General features: G+C 44.5%; 1 long non-coding RNA gene across 1 annotated transcript; it reads right to left on the minus strand.

Moving 5' to 3' along the window:
- Positions 1-6,480: 6,480 nt before the first annotated feature.
- Positions 6,481-9,430, minus strand: LOC137469698 (uncharacterized). Its single transcript, XR_010996652.1, has 2 exons — positions 8,100-9,430; positions 6,481-6,797 (listed from the first exon to the last, which is right to left on the minus strand). It is a non-coding gene; the product is annotated as an uncharacterized lncRNA (long non-coding RNA).
- Positions 9,431-15,097: the final 5,667 nt, after the last annotated feature.

Raw genomic sequence — 15,097 nt, forward strand, 5'->3', positions numbered from 1 at the left:
GAAAAAGTCTGACAGAAATAAAAATGTTCTTGCATTTTTTTCAGTGTTAGTTGCTATCAATTCCACTTCTGAATCCAAACAAGCATGTGTGCACACATTCATGCATGGATATACAATTTACAACTTTTTCATAATGGTTTCCTTCCACCCACCAAAAAAAAAAAAAAAAAAGAGGTTGTGTTGTTTTACCAATGCAAATATTAGTACATGAATTGGTTCATTCCTGGTAAAGTGAAAATCATGAAAATCCTGTGGCGTCTCACTTGCTCCTTCACCTTGCTGCAATTTTCAGACCCACTGTAGCAAGCCAGCCCCCAACAGAAGTTCAGAGCTTTATCACATCCCTGAACCAGGCAAAATCATCAGCCCTGTGGCTTTGAACGAGTGGGGCAGCCAGGGGAGACCGAGGGAACAGAGGAAAAACTGCTGTATCACTGTGGAATGCTTGGCACCCCACTGCAGGAAATGAGACAGCAAAGTCAGCTGCAGTCAAGCCTAATCCTCACTGGCAAGAGGGAGAGAAGCAAAGGGACAGATGAGGAGGAAACAGCAGGGATTTCCCCTCAGCAACAATGATATTTGAAAGCATACAGATATAAATTATTTTTGGGCTGCCTGGACACTTAGCAGGAGCTGGGGATTATGTGTGTGCAGGAGTTCAGAAGAAGCTGCAAGAGCTTTGGGAGGATCCTAAACTGAGTGCAAAATGCATAAATCTCTGTTGGGCTGTGAGAGGGAAGCTGCAGTGGTTTATTTTAGCTGAAACAGGCTTCCTGGGACCTCTGCTTACCACAGTGACCATCATCATGGCAATGTTCAAGGCACCTGCTGTCTTCACCTCCTGCTTCTCTCCACAAAGGGTATAGCACAGGCACTTTTATTGTCAATGCTCATGATTATTTTGCCTGTGAAACTCAATGCAAGGGTACCTAAATCCTCTTTTGTAAGTCTCTCAGCTCAAAAGAAATACAAATGATAGCAAAATACCCCAAGTTAAGCTATCAGAAAGTCCTCTGTCATTTCTACCTGTACTTTCTGGGGATCCAAGGCCCGTTGGATCAAATGTGTATGATTGATAAGACAGCCCAGCTCCAAAGTCTGTCAGCAAGCAGAACTGACAGGTTCTAACAGAGGAACCTAGAGCAGGGACCCTAAAACATCCACATATCACCTATTACACTGCAAAGATGTCTGACAGACACCACCAGCAGGAACTCTGCCCAGATGTGTTAAATAACTCCCTACTGATAAGGATAGCATCAGCTCTCCAGATACAGCTTATTCATGCCAGTGATTTTTTCCTGTCCTTGAAATTCTAAAATACACAGTGAAAGTGTTTTCCCTATTTTTTTTAAAGCATCGTTAAAAATCAGATTGCCCCATATGTTTTATATTTTCAGCTCATTTGCTGGACAGAGAATATCTTTGGGCAAAGTCTTTGTTTCCTTAAACTTAACTCAGCTGTGCTACCCATACAGATGAACAGTTTTCAGAAGTAAGGTACAGATAAGTCCAGCAGTAAGTACAGACCACTCTGGATTCTGTGGAATCTGTGGATTCTTTGCCATGTGGATGATGTCTTGCCTCGTGTCATTTTTCAGTCTCAGTATTCTTTGTCGTCAGTTTATGCACCATTTCCCCATTTCTCCAGCCCTTCTTGAACAATCTCAAAACTGGGGTTAGGCAGCAGCTAAACTGGAAGACTGCTCTGACCACCCCTGCACACCTTGCTGCAAATAATCTCCTCTGTTGAAAAATCTCTCCCCATTGTGGGGGCAGATTACTTCTAGCAGTAGTTCATGCAATGGGATTTTGTGAAGGGTCAGAGTATCCTTTGCTCTTCCGCACAAAATCCTAGCTGGATTGTGCAACTGTGCATCAGAAAAAAAAAAAAAAAGAAAAACCAAAAAAAAAAAAAAAAGAGCAGGGTCAACAGAGCACCCATCTCACGCTGCCCTCCTGGCTGAGAGAGGAAGCATCCCTGTGTGTGGAGGGTGCTGGTCAGACAGAGTGAAGGAGGCAGGGATGGATCAGGCAGGCCTGCCAAAGGCTTCAGCCATGTCCAGCTGCCTCCCTTTATGTTAACTCTTGCTGCCTCGGAGGTCAGGGGAAAAACAAACCCTGGAGAGGAGCCGGCAATAACAAGGCTGTCCAAAAGGCCACCTTGGAGGAATGGGGCAGTCTCCACCTCTGGCCCCTGCCCACCACCCATACCCCTTCCATACTACACTCTGCCCCTCACATCCTCCCCAGACCTGCCAAAGGATCCTGTTTTACACATCCTGCTTGTCCATGAGCAGCCTTTCTGATGTCCACAGCCCCTCTGGTCTCAGAAAGGTCTCCTCAAAGTGACTGATAGTGTTGTCACATGCTCAATTTGCTCCCTTGCACCTGGAGCTCCCTTGCACCTTCCATGATTCTGGGACACTTCAGACTGAGCAGTGGCTGAAACTGAACAGCAATATCCCATCCAAGCACCATGTAAATGACACCTGAATTCAGACCTGGAGTGGATGGAGATCATCAGTCTGCAGGGTTTGGCAGAGGCAGGGGACAGATGTGAACCAGCAACTGGACCAGAAAAAAGCAAAGATGACCAGGACGATAAAATGGGGAACACAGTTTGGATCCATGTCTTGTCTTCCAGTCAAGACAATGAGGAAAACAACATTCAGAGGAGTGGAACTGGAAAACTGGGACTGGCTGAGTAGTGAAAGCGTGAAAGGGCAAAGCAGGGGCTGGTGTTCAGCAAGGCAGTAGGAAGAGTGATGCATAAATAAAACATGGTACAAGAAGCACAGAAGGCTAGGGAGAACCAGGGATGCAGAGAAAGGCAAGCATGTGGCATCAGAAGAGAGCAAGGGGTGCAAAGCAGCATGCAAAGAAAAGGTAGAAAGATTAAAGAAAAAGCTTTGGGAGCAGAGAGGCATTAAGGGTCTCCTTTTTTTAATTTTCTGTCCAGAAATGCCTATGAAAGTTTCTGACAAAGCATCTCAGATCTCCCAAAAGCCCCCAGGCAACCCACAAAGGGCAGCTGGCAGCTGCTGTCTCCCAGCTTCTTCATTGCATACCTGCCACAGGGAAATTGTTCTGCAGGGAAATTGACATTTTTGTCCTGGCTGTTAGCATGTCCACACATCAACAGCATGATCAATCTACATGTTCTCTTTGCTTTTTAGAAACCCAGGCTTCCAATCGTGTTTCCATCTGCTGCAGGACATAGCACCATGTAACCCCTGTACAGAGACTCTGCATTAGGAGACATAATCTGCCAAGGACTCTGCTCCACTCTGCTCCGAGTTCACTTTGTTTTAGGAGAAGAGATTTAAAATGAAATATTTGGAGCCAGTGCAACACAAATGTATTCCTGTGAAATTCAAGCACATGGAAGGAAAATATTTTGATTTTATTCTTCTGGAGGAAAAAAAAATCATCAGACTTCCAGAGTGACACAATCACACTTCCCAGAGTGGCTTCTAGCTAAAAACAAAATTCATCAATGGACAATTTCATTTTCTTGAAATGGCACTTTCCCTCTACAAATGAATAAACTTACTTAATTTTTTTACCTCAAACTTTCTGTTGTTAATCTGTAAAGTACAGTAATGCTACCCGTTCAACATTTTGAGCTGTTATGAAAAAAAAAAAAGCCATGGGAAGCACTCAGTTGCTACAGTAATTAGCATCATAGGAAAAGGCCAATAAGGAAACAAAGGACTTTGTCTCCAGAACAAGGTTTAAATCACACATGAACTATGTGTCAACCATAAAATCCACATGAAACAATGAGGAGAAAATAAAAAATACTGAGGCAAAAAGCCTGCAAGAATAAATATAACATGCATTGGCATAATTAAAGGCTCTATGGCTCACACATATTCCTCCTTTCTGACATTTCCTGAGAGATTTTTAAGTGACTTGGCAACCAGAAGAATGTTTTTATTAGTTAATGGTTTGTGTGTCAAACTCTATTTGATTTGCTTTAAATGAGTCATTTAGTCTCTTGCCTGCATACTTGAGGAAATTATGAAATTTTAAGTTCTTTTTCCATTACAGTAGGTACCTTATAAATATATCTAAACTGTACTATATACATATATTTTAAAAACACTTAGGATAAAACCTTTCAATTTTTGTTTCAACCTTTGTTCACAATCTATTTCTGTTGCTCTGAAAGGCTTTGTTTTTGCCACCTTTTCGTTCCACTCTATCTTCAAAAAAGAAGAAATGCCTCCTAATCACAAGACATGATGGGTCTTGCTACATTTGCAAACCGTCTTATGCTTGGGTGCTTAAGAGCATCTGGCTTTGTGCTTTGCATCTAACCAACAACGCACCCAGGTGAGCTTCTATTGGGCAGGGATTTAATCCCTGTCATGTTTAATCACTACATTAAAAGATTTAAAGACTAACGTTAAAGGCCATTCAGTTTGGGCACCACAGACCTACAGGATGCAGTTGGGAAAAGCCACTTGGTTTATCCTGACAAAACCTGTTATAAATCTTTGAGAACAAAAGCCAGGAGAGCTGAGAAGGAAACTCCTCTTCTGTGACACCCCCTCAGTGTGACTCAGACATCCACCTAGACACCCTGGGACTTCCTGCAAGTTTCACACGTGAAGTGTTACTTGCACCATTTACTTAAATAGCTGTACTAAAATGTTAGCTTTGGCCCACTTCTGTTCTGCATAACACCAATGAGAAAGTTATTAGGTCAGTACTGAAAAATACCATCCCTAGTCAGTGCATAACTCTGCAGAGAGGATGATTCATCTGTTACCCAGTACAGAAAATGCAAGGGGGCCATTTTGCACTCCCTCAGGAATCTGAACCCCAAATGTACAATCTCCTGCTTGGATCCCAAATTGTTGCAATGCAGTTGCTAGCAGCAATAGTCAGGGATGTTTCTTCCTGTCCAGTTGGCTGAGGTATTAGAAGGCCCTCTTGGAGGTGTAGACTTTGCTACAATTCCCCAAGTGCTGTTACTCTGTTCTTAACTCAGATCTCAGGCAGCTGCAAATCCAAGATTGTTCCCTGGGGCCACACAACTCCAATGCTGCATAAACTCCACTGCCTTCCAAATCCAGTTCTCTGATCCAAATCCAGTAAAAGGCATTTTCAACCTAGTCATTCATCAGCTTGTGGACCCTGACGCTTACAGATCAACAGAGGCTGTCCAAAGCCTCTCACATTATTTTCCCAAATGGTTAAAAAATAGTATTGTGATAGCAGTACATACAGTACCCTTATAATTTCTTTATCTGCAGATAAAATTTAGTTCTTCATAGACAGCCCTACAGCAATCACCACTATTTTCAGCTACCAGAACCTGGCACAAATGTCCAGGGAACAACTCTCTTTCAATAATCAACTTCTGTCAGCACCCACAGAGCAAAGACATCCCTCCCTGATGCTTTCCCTGCTGCCCTTTTATCTATGCTGCCTTGACTGAAAACATTTTCACAGCCACAAAGCTAACATTATCACACATCTTTTCAAACACCAAGCCATCCCGAAATGTGAAAAAAAAGAAAATTAAAACAGCAGACTAGACAATGATAACCACTGATGTAGAATCTACATGATATAAGGGTCTTATCAGTCAGGTCATTCCTTATAAATACTCATTTAGATTGACAATGTCTCTATATAAACACTTAGCAATTTATTCCAGTTATCCCCATTTCATTTTAACATGGATTCATTCAGAACCCTTTTGTTTAAAAAAAAATTAAAAATAAGCATCAGGATAAAAATAAAATTTTTCTTTCCCATAGATGTATGATATCCCAATATAAGTATGTTCTAACAGTCCAAAGCAACCTTTTCAAATGTTAGCCTTTATCATAGATTTTCCTTCATTTTTCCTGCACTGCCCCCCCGCCCCCGCCAGATACATAAATACAAACAGAAAAGCTACGGAAAACAAAATACTTTCTAGACCAACCACTGCCAGCAAAAGACATTTGAAAATGAGACAAGTCATGATCTCTGTACACAAGATAATTATTTGCTCAAGTAGGGCAGGAAAGACCTTGTTTAATGTAAATGTAATATAAAAGACCTTGCAGTTCAAATACTTCATCATTCACATGACTTACATGTAGTCTGCAACATAAACACCATGAAAGGAGGTCTTCTCTTGTGCTAGATTTATATTTATTTATAATTTAAGGGAGTGGAAACTGAAATATGAGCACAAAGGAATTGTTAATGGGTGTCAGTCTGTGAGGTGGCCTCTCCAGTTCTCACTCACCATAAACGTGTCTGTGCAAGGAAGATAAGGCACACATGCCCTCTGTGTCTCTGATGACATCTCATGATGTCCTCTGTGGAGCAGCATGACAGGTCTTTTCTTCTTCTAAGGTGTCTTGGTTTAACCCCAGCCAGCAGCCAAACCCCACACAGCTACTCGCTCACTCCCCCACCAGCAGGACTGGGGAGAGAATCAGAAGTGTAAAAGCCAGAAACCTCACAGGCTGAGATAAAGACAGTTTAATAGGGAAAGCAAAAGCCATGCATGGAAGCAAAACAAAAGGAGAAATTAGTTCACTGCTTCCTACAGGCAGGCAGATGTTCAGCCATCTCCAGGACAGCAGGGGTCCATCATGCACAATGGTGACTTGGGAAGACATATGCAATCAATCCAAATGTCTTTCTGTTCCTTCTTCTTCCCTCCACTTCACATGCAGGGAGGGATGTTGTATGGTGTGGAATGTACCTTTGGTCAGTTTGGGTCATCTGTCACAACTATGTCTTTCCTAAATTTCCCATGGACTCCCAGTCTTCACACCAGCCTGGCAGTAGGAAAAGCAGGAAAGACCTTGTCTCTGTGTAAGCTCTGCTCACCAATAACAATAACATCTTACAAAAAACATATTAACAACTCTCTGTTTGGCACCAATTGAAAACATAGCCCCACATCAGCCACTGTGAAGAAAATTAACTCTACCCCAGACAAAACCAGTACATAAGGAAAGTTCAACATGAAGAAGAAAGACATTGTTCCTTATGTATCCCATATCTGATGTATCCCATGTATTATATTGTATTATAAGTATCCCATTTGATCACAATGAAACTGTGGATCAGAACTTCACTTAGTATTAAACTTCAGAGCTCATATCTAACCCCAAGTGTTTTGACACTAATTTTGATATTATTTTCATCTACTTTTAGTTCACAGATTTGGCATAATGTTTCTGAAAGACAATAAAAAAGGGAAAAAAAGATTACTTAGGCATGATAGCTGGTTATATCTTAATTAGTAATGAAGCAGATGACATATTGTATGAAAATACTACTTCCAGCATTACAAGCATTATAGTATTAGAAATAACACTACATCTTTAATTCCAGTTCATAAATTATTGCAAGCAATTACTGTACTATATAACTCTTAGCTGAGGACCCTACAAACAAGCTTTCTGCAGCTTTGACAGGGAAATCAAGCCAGTATCCACTTGCAGGGAAAAGATTTTCTTGCTTTTGAGTTCAGTAGAAGTATTTTTATGGATAAGAAAAACAAACAAACAAACAAAAAGTAGTGAGGCGCTTATTACTACATTTAGGGGCTCATTAATTTAATTTAAGAGTGAAGAGCATAACAGTATTTGTAAGCATGGAATTAACCAAAATTGGAAACTGAAGGATATTCCTTCTGGAATGTAACATGCAAGTCTTAGTAACATCAGTTCAGTGTGGGTTATTTTAATAAAAGATAACCTTCCCATCCTACACAATGCATCTTGCCACACTTCCATTCATTCCAAGGGACAGATTCTTCAGCAATTTTCAGCTGTTCACTCCAAGCTAGAGAGGGTAATCTGTGCTTTGAAGGAAAATTTTCCATTCCAACACAGGAGTTTGTGACTGAGTTTCAAAGATGCAATTCTAAGTGCTTTGCATCCAACAGCACACTAGCTGGAAATTAACTTTTCATTTTCGCCTCCTTTATGGTCAGTACAGGTAAGAAACCCTAAACAACAGACAAACATCCAGTCTTGTTCATACAGCAAATGAAAGAAACTGCAACCCAGCAGACCACGCTGTGATGTCCACTGTTATAGAACCTGTATTTTTTAAGGGTTTTACCCCACCTTGCCTTGTGAGTGCTCATCCAGCTCTACTATGCCTTTAAGTCTGCAATAACATCAATTTTGATCAATTTAGAAACATGAGATTATATTAATTGTCAATATCCTCTCTGCAATGGTGAGGGATACTTCTTAAATCAGATGTTGCTTGTGAAGAATCACAGATGCAGTCCCCCATAGCTCCCTTCTGCAAAAGTGGTGTCAGTTCAGACTTTCAGGGCACAGAATCACAGCTGCTCTGTAGCTTTTAAAATATTTCTTTCCACAATTACAAGGCTGTCAAGGAACTTTTAGGCTTACAAGGGAAACATGACAAGAAGTCACAATTAACATTCATTGTATCTGTTTGAATCTGATTCCCTTGTGCATAAAGAGCTCTATATTTCTTCTTCAATGTCTCCAAACAAAGTGAAGTAGCTGGTTTTATTTTTAAGTACCTGCAATAAATGCCTACAGAAGACTAGGAAAGAACTAGTACTAAAAAGCTTAGCAGATCTTTAGTAACACAATAATTTACTCACAAGCTTGGTCTTTTCCACGTAAATAAAATAAAATCAGCATTTCATAGTTTACACAGATTAAAAACCAGCCTAGAAAATCAGCACCAAAAACTGTATCACATCTTAGCAGACTTTCTGAGAGACCAGAGAATGAGGATACTGTTTTAAAGGTATTTATTTTTAGTTCAAATGAGTCCCGCATCCACACAGCTCCAGTCATCATATTTGAAAGAGAAAAGCAGTGGGAGCGGGGATCTCTGAAGCACTTTGGTAAAACTCCAAGGTCTATGTCCATCCCAAGGGCGAAACATTTCAGTGCTTATTCAGGGAAAAGCTCACGCATATTTCAAGCTGACTTTCCTCTGTCACATAGGATTTTACCTTCTCAGTGAAAATAGTTGCATTTCTTTAGCATGCTAGACAGAAAGTTTTATTTTCTAATCTTACAAAATTCAAAATTAAGAAAGCAAAACTGAAAGCAAAAGAATAAATGCAAAGAAGACCCCTTACCACAGATCTATGTTTGGGCAGTTGTTAGGTCAGTATGAATGGGATAGATGTTCAATGCTCTGCCAGATCAAACATTTATTGAATGCTTTTGCTGGGTACAAAATAGCCTGGGTGATCTCTTCTGCAATATGGGTACTACCAGTCAAGACTAAGTTCCAGTTCTGGGGTTAAGAGGTGTGACAGGGTCACATGCCAAGTTCACATGGGTCAGATTCAGCCTCCAACACACTAGAGTGTGTTGGAGGCATAAAACTTTATCTGTATGGTGTCTCTCAATCCTATGCTTCTGTGGAGAGCTCAGCACTGGGGATACTGGTTGTCTCAGGACACGCTACTTTTAACCTCGGGGTTCAAACACAGTTCATACCCTCTTTGATAATAAATTAACATTTTCATCCTCTTCTCCCCAGCTACACTCTTCAATGATCAATGCCTCCTAGATCCTTGTTTCCTCCTCCTCTGATGTTCCTTGGAAGTAAGGCAGGGAGCAAGACACAAAATACAGGAATTAAACTTCCACCTCATACTAAACCCAGGCGATTCACTGTGACAAAGCACATGAAGCAGCTTCAGCTCTCCATCTTCTTCCCCATCCCTCTTGCTTTCCTGAAAGGGGCAGCCAGCCAAGCATCTGATGTTTATAAACTCATGAAGAAATGCTGTGAGTTGTACATTCTACCTTTAGAGTAAGGTCATACTGCAGGGTAGGTCGTTATAGCCACAGGAGGTTGAACTTGGTGTGTGGCTGTAGCTGGTGTGATCTGCAGTGGCAACATCTACAGTAAAAACAGTACTGCTGCTGAAGAAAGGAGGGGAGATAGGCTTGTCTTTTAACATCCTCTTGCACCTAAGACAAGAGATGTAGGAGCTGTCGCTGATGCTATTTCTTCTCAAGCTAAGTAAGATTTCATCTTCATGCAGACACCCCTTGTGAATGCCCTTTTCAAATTAAAGCCTCCCCAGACAACAGTAATAGTAAAGCAGCTTATAAAATACTGGGTGGAGAAAGCTGAATATTGATGCTAATTACCTGAGCCTTCAGCTTTTCAATTATGTCATGATGACCTTTTAAAAATCATTTATTGACTGGAAAAAATACGGAGAGCTGGTTGAACCTGATTTCACCAAAGTGCCACGGCAGTGCCAGTAACCAAACCACACTCTGTATTCAAGGAATGAGCTGTTTAAATGGGAAAGTAATAATGACATTAAAATTCCAAAGAAAAAAAAGTCATAAATTGAATTTGTCTGTGTAGGATAACCCAAGGATAAAGTGAGTTTCTGGCATGACATAAGTTCTCTTGGAAAAATAGAGTGTTTTGTCTCAAAAGCAAGACTACAACCAGGCACTACATCGTCCCTGTTTTAGAAAAACACATGCTTGTACTGGGATTGCTTGTCAGATTTTTCTTTTTTTTTTTTTTTTTAGCCATGGCACATTTATAAATGCTGTTGCCTGCATCCTTCCAAGCATTATTAAGCACGTCACTTTAATTGCACAAAGCCATTTTGCCCTGCTCAGCAAATCAGACTTCTATATATATAGATCCTGGAAAAAAAATGTAGGCATGTGGTCAGAAAAACAGCTGTCAGTCAGGCTCCTCTTCTACAACCAAAAGAATGCCTAGCCCAAACCTGCACAGCTATGTACTGTAAGGCAGCTTCAGCTGTGTTGAGTGCTGCAAAACATACCAAGGTGTCCCCACAAAATCTCTGAGTAAACAAAAGCATTGCTCCTAAGCATCTTTCACAGCTACAACTGCTCAAGACTTCTTTCTGAAAAAAGATACGTCAGGAACCAGGGCCAGACTGTGAATGCAGAAAAATATGTAATACAGCACAGCAACAAAAGGCAAAAACTGCAGAATGGCCAGAAAAGGAGCATTTCCAGTTCATGTGTGCAGGTGACCAATGGAAATTCGATGAAAACCTGCAGCAAACCACAAACCTCTCACCCCCTGAAAAAGAACTGAAATGCCTGTCTTCTGCTCTGTCTACAAGAAGACTGGAGGACCTAAGTGCAAGGCTTGCAGAAAAAATGGTACATTGGACTTGGAGAAAAAGTGAGCTGCTTCTCCTTTCATCCTATTTCCTTCCAGAGGCCACTGGGCTGGGCAAAGCATTCAAGGAAACAAGACTCTCCCTGACAAGCTTATTTCAGCAAATGAATTGTGAAACCTCACTCGGCTTACAGGGAGGAACTGAAACAACCTCCCTTGATTAAGGTAAGTCTTCAGAAACAGGAGCCACTTCAAGATGACATGAACCTTCACATCACAGCTTAACCAAATCATCTATTTGTGTGGAGAAGAGGGAGAACAAGTATGCTTTTCAGGACTCAGAAGTATGCATAGCCCTTCAGAAACGCCTGCATAAAGTGAATTTCTTGAATATTCCAGTTGCCCAGACTAAGCCCTAACTCAAAACTTCAGTATTTCATTCCATCAGTGATGACCTTTTCCCATCCCTTATCTTTTTATCTGCAAAGGGATGCTGAAGCATTTGGCTTGACTCACAGAGTCTCTGTACGCTTCAGCACACCCCTATCTCCTAAGGGGTTACACTTACAGAGCTTCACTATCTAATTTTCACTCACATAACTATTTGAAATGAATGCAAATAAAAGTATTATCAAACCATTTATATTGGGGTTTTCAAATTAAAATGAGAACGGAACACACACAGCACTCTGTGTGTGTTTACAAAGACAGGAAACTATTTGCTACAAAGTTCTGAAGTGAGATATCAACATTACTGAAATTAATATGCAGCAGACTTGGTTCATGATGGCATTTCTCCAGCATCATAAGTAAATTGTGGGTGAGGCTTGGGATTCTATTTTTAGCTGGGAACCACTGCCTATTCCATACAACTTGTCTATGAGACAAGTTGTGTTTGTTCCATCCAGCAGTTAAAAAAACCCTGTTTGTTTCCAAATATTCAGATGTTAAAACTAGATTTTCCGCAGGACTTCCACTTCATGACCAAGTTATTAGCCATAATAGTTGATTTTTACTTTTTTACCAAGATGTAGAAAGCTGTGTTCATGCCAGGGATTATTTTTAGATGATTACCAATGTCCACCTGAACACAGCAATGCACCCTGCTTTCAGACCACACTGAAATACAAGAATACTTCATTCAGTCTTAATATTTTAATGATATATCTGCCTACCATGTCCTCTGCAAGCACCAGGACTCTCTGCACTGGTTTGTAGTAATGCCATTTGCGTGCACTGGTCTTACCAGCTATTACCCTGCAACAAACACAATACGTCTCGCAAAACTGTGCCCAAGAAGACATGTCCTCTTAAACACCTAGTTCCTAGCCCAGAATCTGGCTTTAGGATCATATTTTTGAGAATTTGTGTTTGTGGTTTTAACTGCTTATTCTAACATTTGAGAACTACTCATATTTCTAGTCTATGCTTTTCAAAGCAAAAGAAAACAAAAAAGCATAATATCTCTGCCAGGATAGAAGCACATGTATTTAATTGCCTTTATTAAGGGAAAATGTAGAAAACAGTCTATTTTCCTTTTATTTTCTACTTACTCCTTTCCCCCCTTCTATGCTTGTAGCTCCATATATTTAAAGCTTTAAAAAGTCAATGCCCAAAAAAAGTAAAATTTTGCATGCATTGCCCAGTTTTAAAATTATTTTTATCAAACTGCTTTTAACATTCACCTGCCAAAACACAACTTTCACTCTTGCTTTTAACATCACACAAAAAGTGTGCTTGCAACGCGTAGGCCTGGGCGTAGGTAGGGGAAGGAACAGAATGACCCAGGAGGACACGGAAAAATTATGCCTGGGGCAGAGGGGAGAGCCAGGTGCCAGGCAGGGCTGCACAGCACCGAGGGCGTGTTGCCCACCCTTCAGGCTGCATCCCCGGGTCCCAGTCCCTGACCCTCCCAGCCCCACCAGCCAGCTCTGCCCTCCGTGCCCCGCAGGGTGCTAGGTTTGAATGACACCAGGCGCTTGATGACCTAAATTTACACCGCGGTGGCTCTCTGCCCAGCGTGGTAGGCTGGGACAGCAAGGCTGTCCCTATCCTGTGCCACCCATGGGTCACCCAGCTCCCGGTGTCCCCGTCCTCTCCTCCCTTGCCTGGGAGGGGCCGGACACGGCAGGGCTGGCCAGGCCTGGCACTGCGTGTCCTCTCACGCTCTGGCTGACTCAGGGCTCCAGCGTGGGCTCCCCTCCGGAGGCCGCCCACCGGCCGCTCCCCTTCCGCTGCTCCCTCCTGCCAGCCGGCTCCCTGCCCAGGTTAAACCCGACAAACCCTGGGCGGGCTGCCGTGGGGCCTGCCGGACAGGCTGGACTCCGGCGGGGCTCGGTGGGCACCTGCCGAGGGACTCAAGAGCTGGTGGCGGCCACTCTCCTTGCCCACGGCAGCGATGGTCCCTTGCTGTGCCACCAGTCCCCGGACTGCCCGCCGGCCTCCAGGGCCGCCCGTGCGCGGGCCGGTGCGTGTTTATATCTGCAGACGTGCGCGCACGGAGATGATGTGCGCGTAGGGAGATGAGGTGCCCGTACGGAGATGAGGTGCGCGTAGGGAGATGAGGTGCGCGTAGGGAGATGAGGTGCCCGCACGGAGATGAGGTGCGCGCACGGAGATGAGGTGCGCGTACGGAGATGAGGTGCGCGCACGGAGATGAGGTGCGCGCACGGAGATGAGGTGCGCGTAGGGAGATGAGGTGCGCGTAGGGAGATGAGGTGCGCGCACGGAGATGAGGTGCGCGTACGGAGATGAGGTGCGCGCACGGAGATGAGGTGCGCGTACGGAGATGAGGTGCGCGTACGGAGATGAGGTGCGCGCACGGAGATGAGGTGCGCGCACGGAGATGAGGTGCGCGTAGGGAGATGAGGTGCGCGCACGGAGATGAGGTGCCCGCACGGAGATGAGGTGCGCGTACGGAGATGAGGTGCGCGTAGGGAGATGAGGTGCGCGCACGGAGATGAGGTGCCCGCACGGAGATGAGGTGCGCGCACGGAGATGAGGTGCGCGTAGGGAGATGAGGTGCGCGCACGGAGATGAGGTGCGCGTAGGGAGATGAGGTGCGCGTACGGAGATGAGGTGCGCGCACGGAGATGAGGTGCGCGTAGGGAGATGAGGTGCGCGCACGGAGATGAGGTGCGCGTAGGGAGATGAGGTGCGCGCACGGAGATGAGGTGCGCGCACGGAGATGAGGTGCGCGTAGGGAGATGAGGTGCGCGCACGGAGATGAGGTGCGCGCAGGGAGATGAGGTGCGCGTAGGGAGATGAGGTGCGCGCACGGAGATGAGGTGCGCGCACGGAGATGAGGTGCGCGTACGGAGATGAGGTGCGCGCACGGAGATGAGGTGCGCGCACGGAGATGAGGTGCGCGCACGGAGATGAGGTGCCCGTACGGAGATGAGGTGCGCGTAGGGAGATGAGGTGCGCGCACGGAGATGAGGTGCCCGTACGGAGATGAGGTGCGCGTAGGGAGATGAGGTGCGCGCACGGAGATGAGGTGCCCATATGGAGATGAGGTGCGCGCACGGAGATGAGGTGCGCGTAGGGAGATGAGGTGCGCGCACGGAGATGAGGTGCCCGTACGGAGATGAGGTGCGCGTACGGAGATGAGGTGCGCGCACGGAGATGAGGTGCGCGCACGGAGATGAGGTGCGCGTAGGGAGATGAGGTGCGCGCAGGGAGATGAGGTGCGCGCACGGAGATGAGGTGCGCGTAGGGAGATGAGGTGCGCGCACGGAGATGAGGTGCGCGTACGGAGATGAGGTGCGCGCACGGAGATGAGGTGCGCGTAGGGAGATGAGGTGCGCGCACGGATATGAGGTGCGCGCACGGAGATGAGGTGCCCGTACGGAGATGAGGTGCGCGTAGGGAGATGAGGTGCCCGTACGGAGATGAGGTGCGCGCACGGAGATGAGGTGCGCGTAGGGAGATGAGGTGCGCGTAGGGAGATGAGGTGCGCGTAGGGAGATGAGGTGCGCGCACGGAGATGAGG

The sequence above is a fragment of the Anomalospiza imberbis genome, chromosome 2, assembly GCF_031753505.1.
Source record: "Anomalospiza imberbis isolate Cuckoo-Finch-1a 21T00152 chromosome 2, ASM3175350v1, whole genome shotgun sequence".
Taxonomy (NCBI): Eukaryota; Metazoa; Chordata; class Aves; order Passeriformes; family Viduidae; genus Anomalospiza; species Anomalospiza imberbis.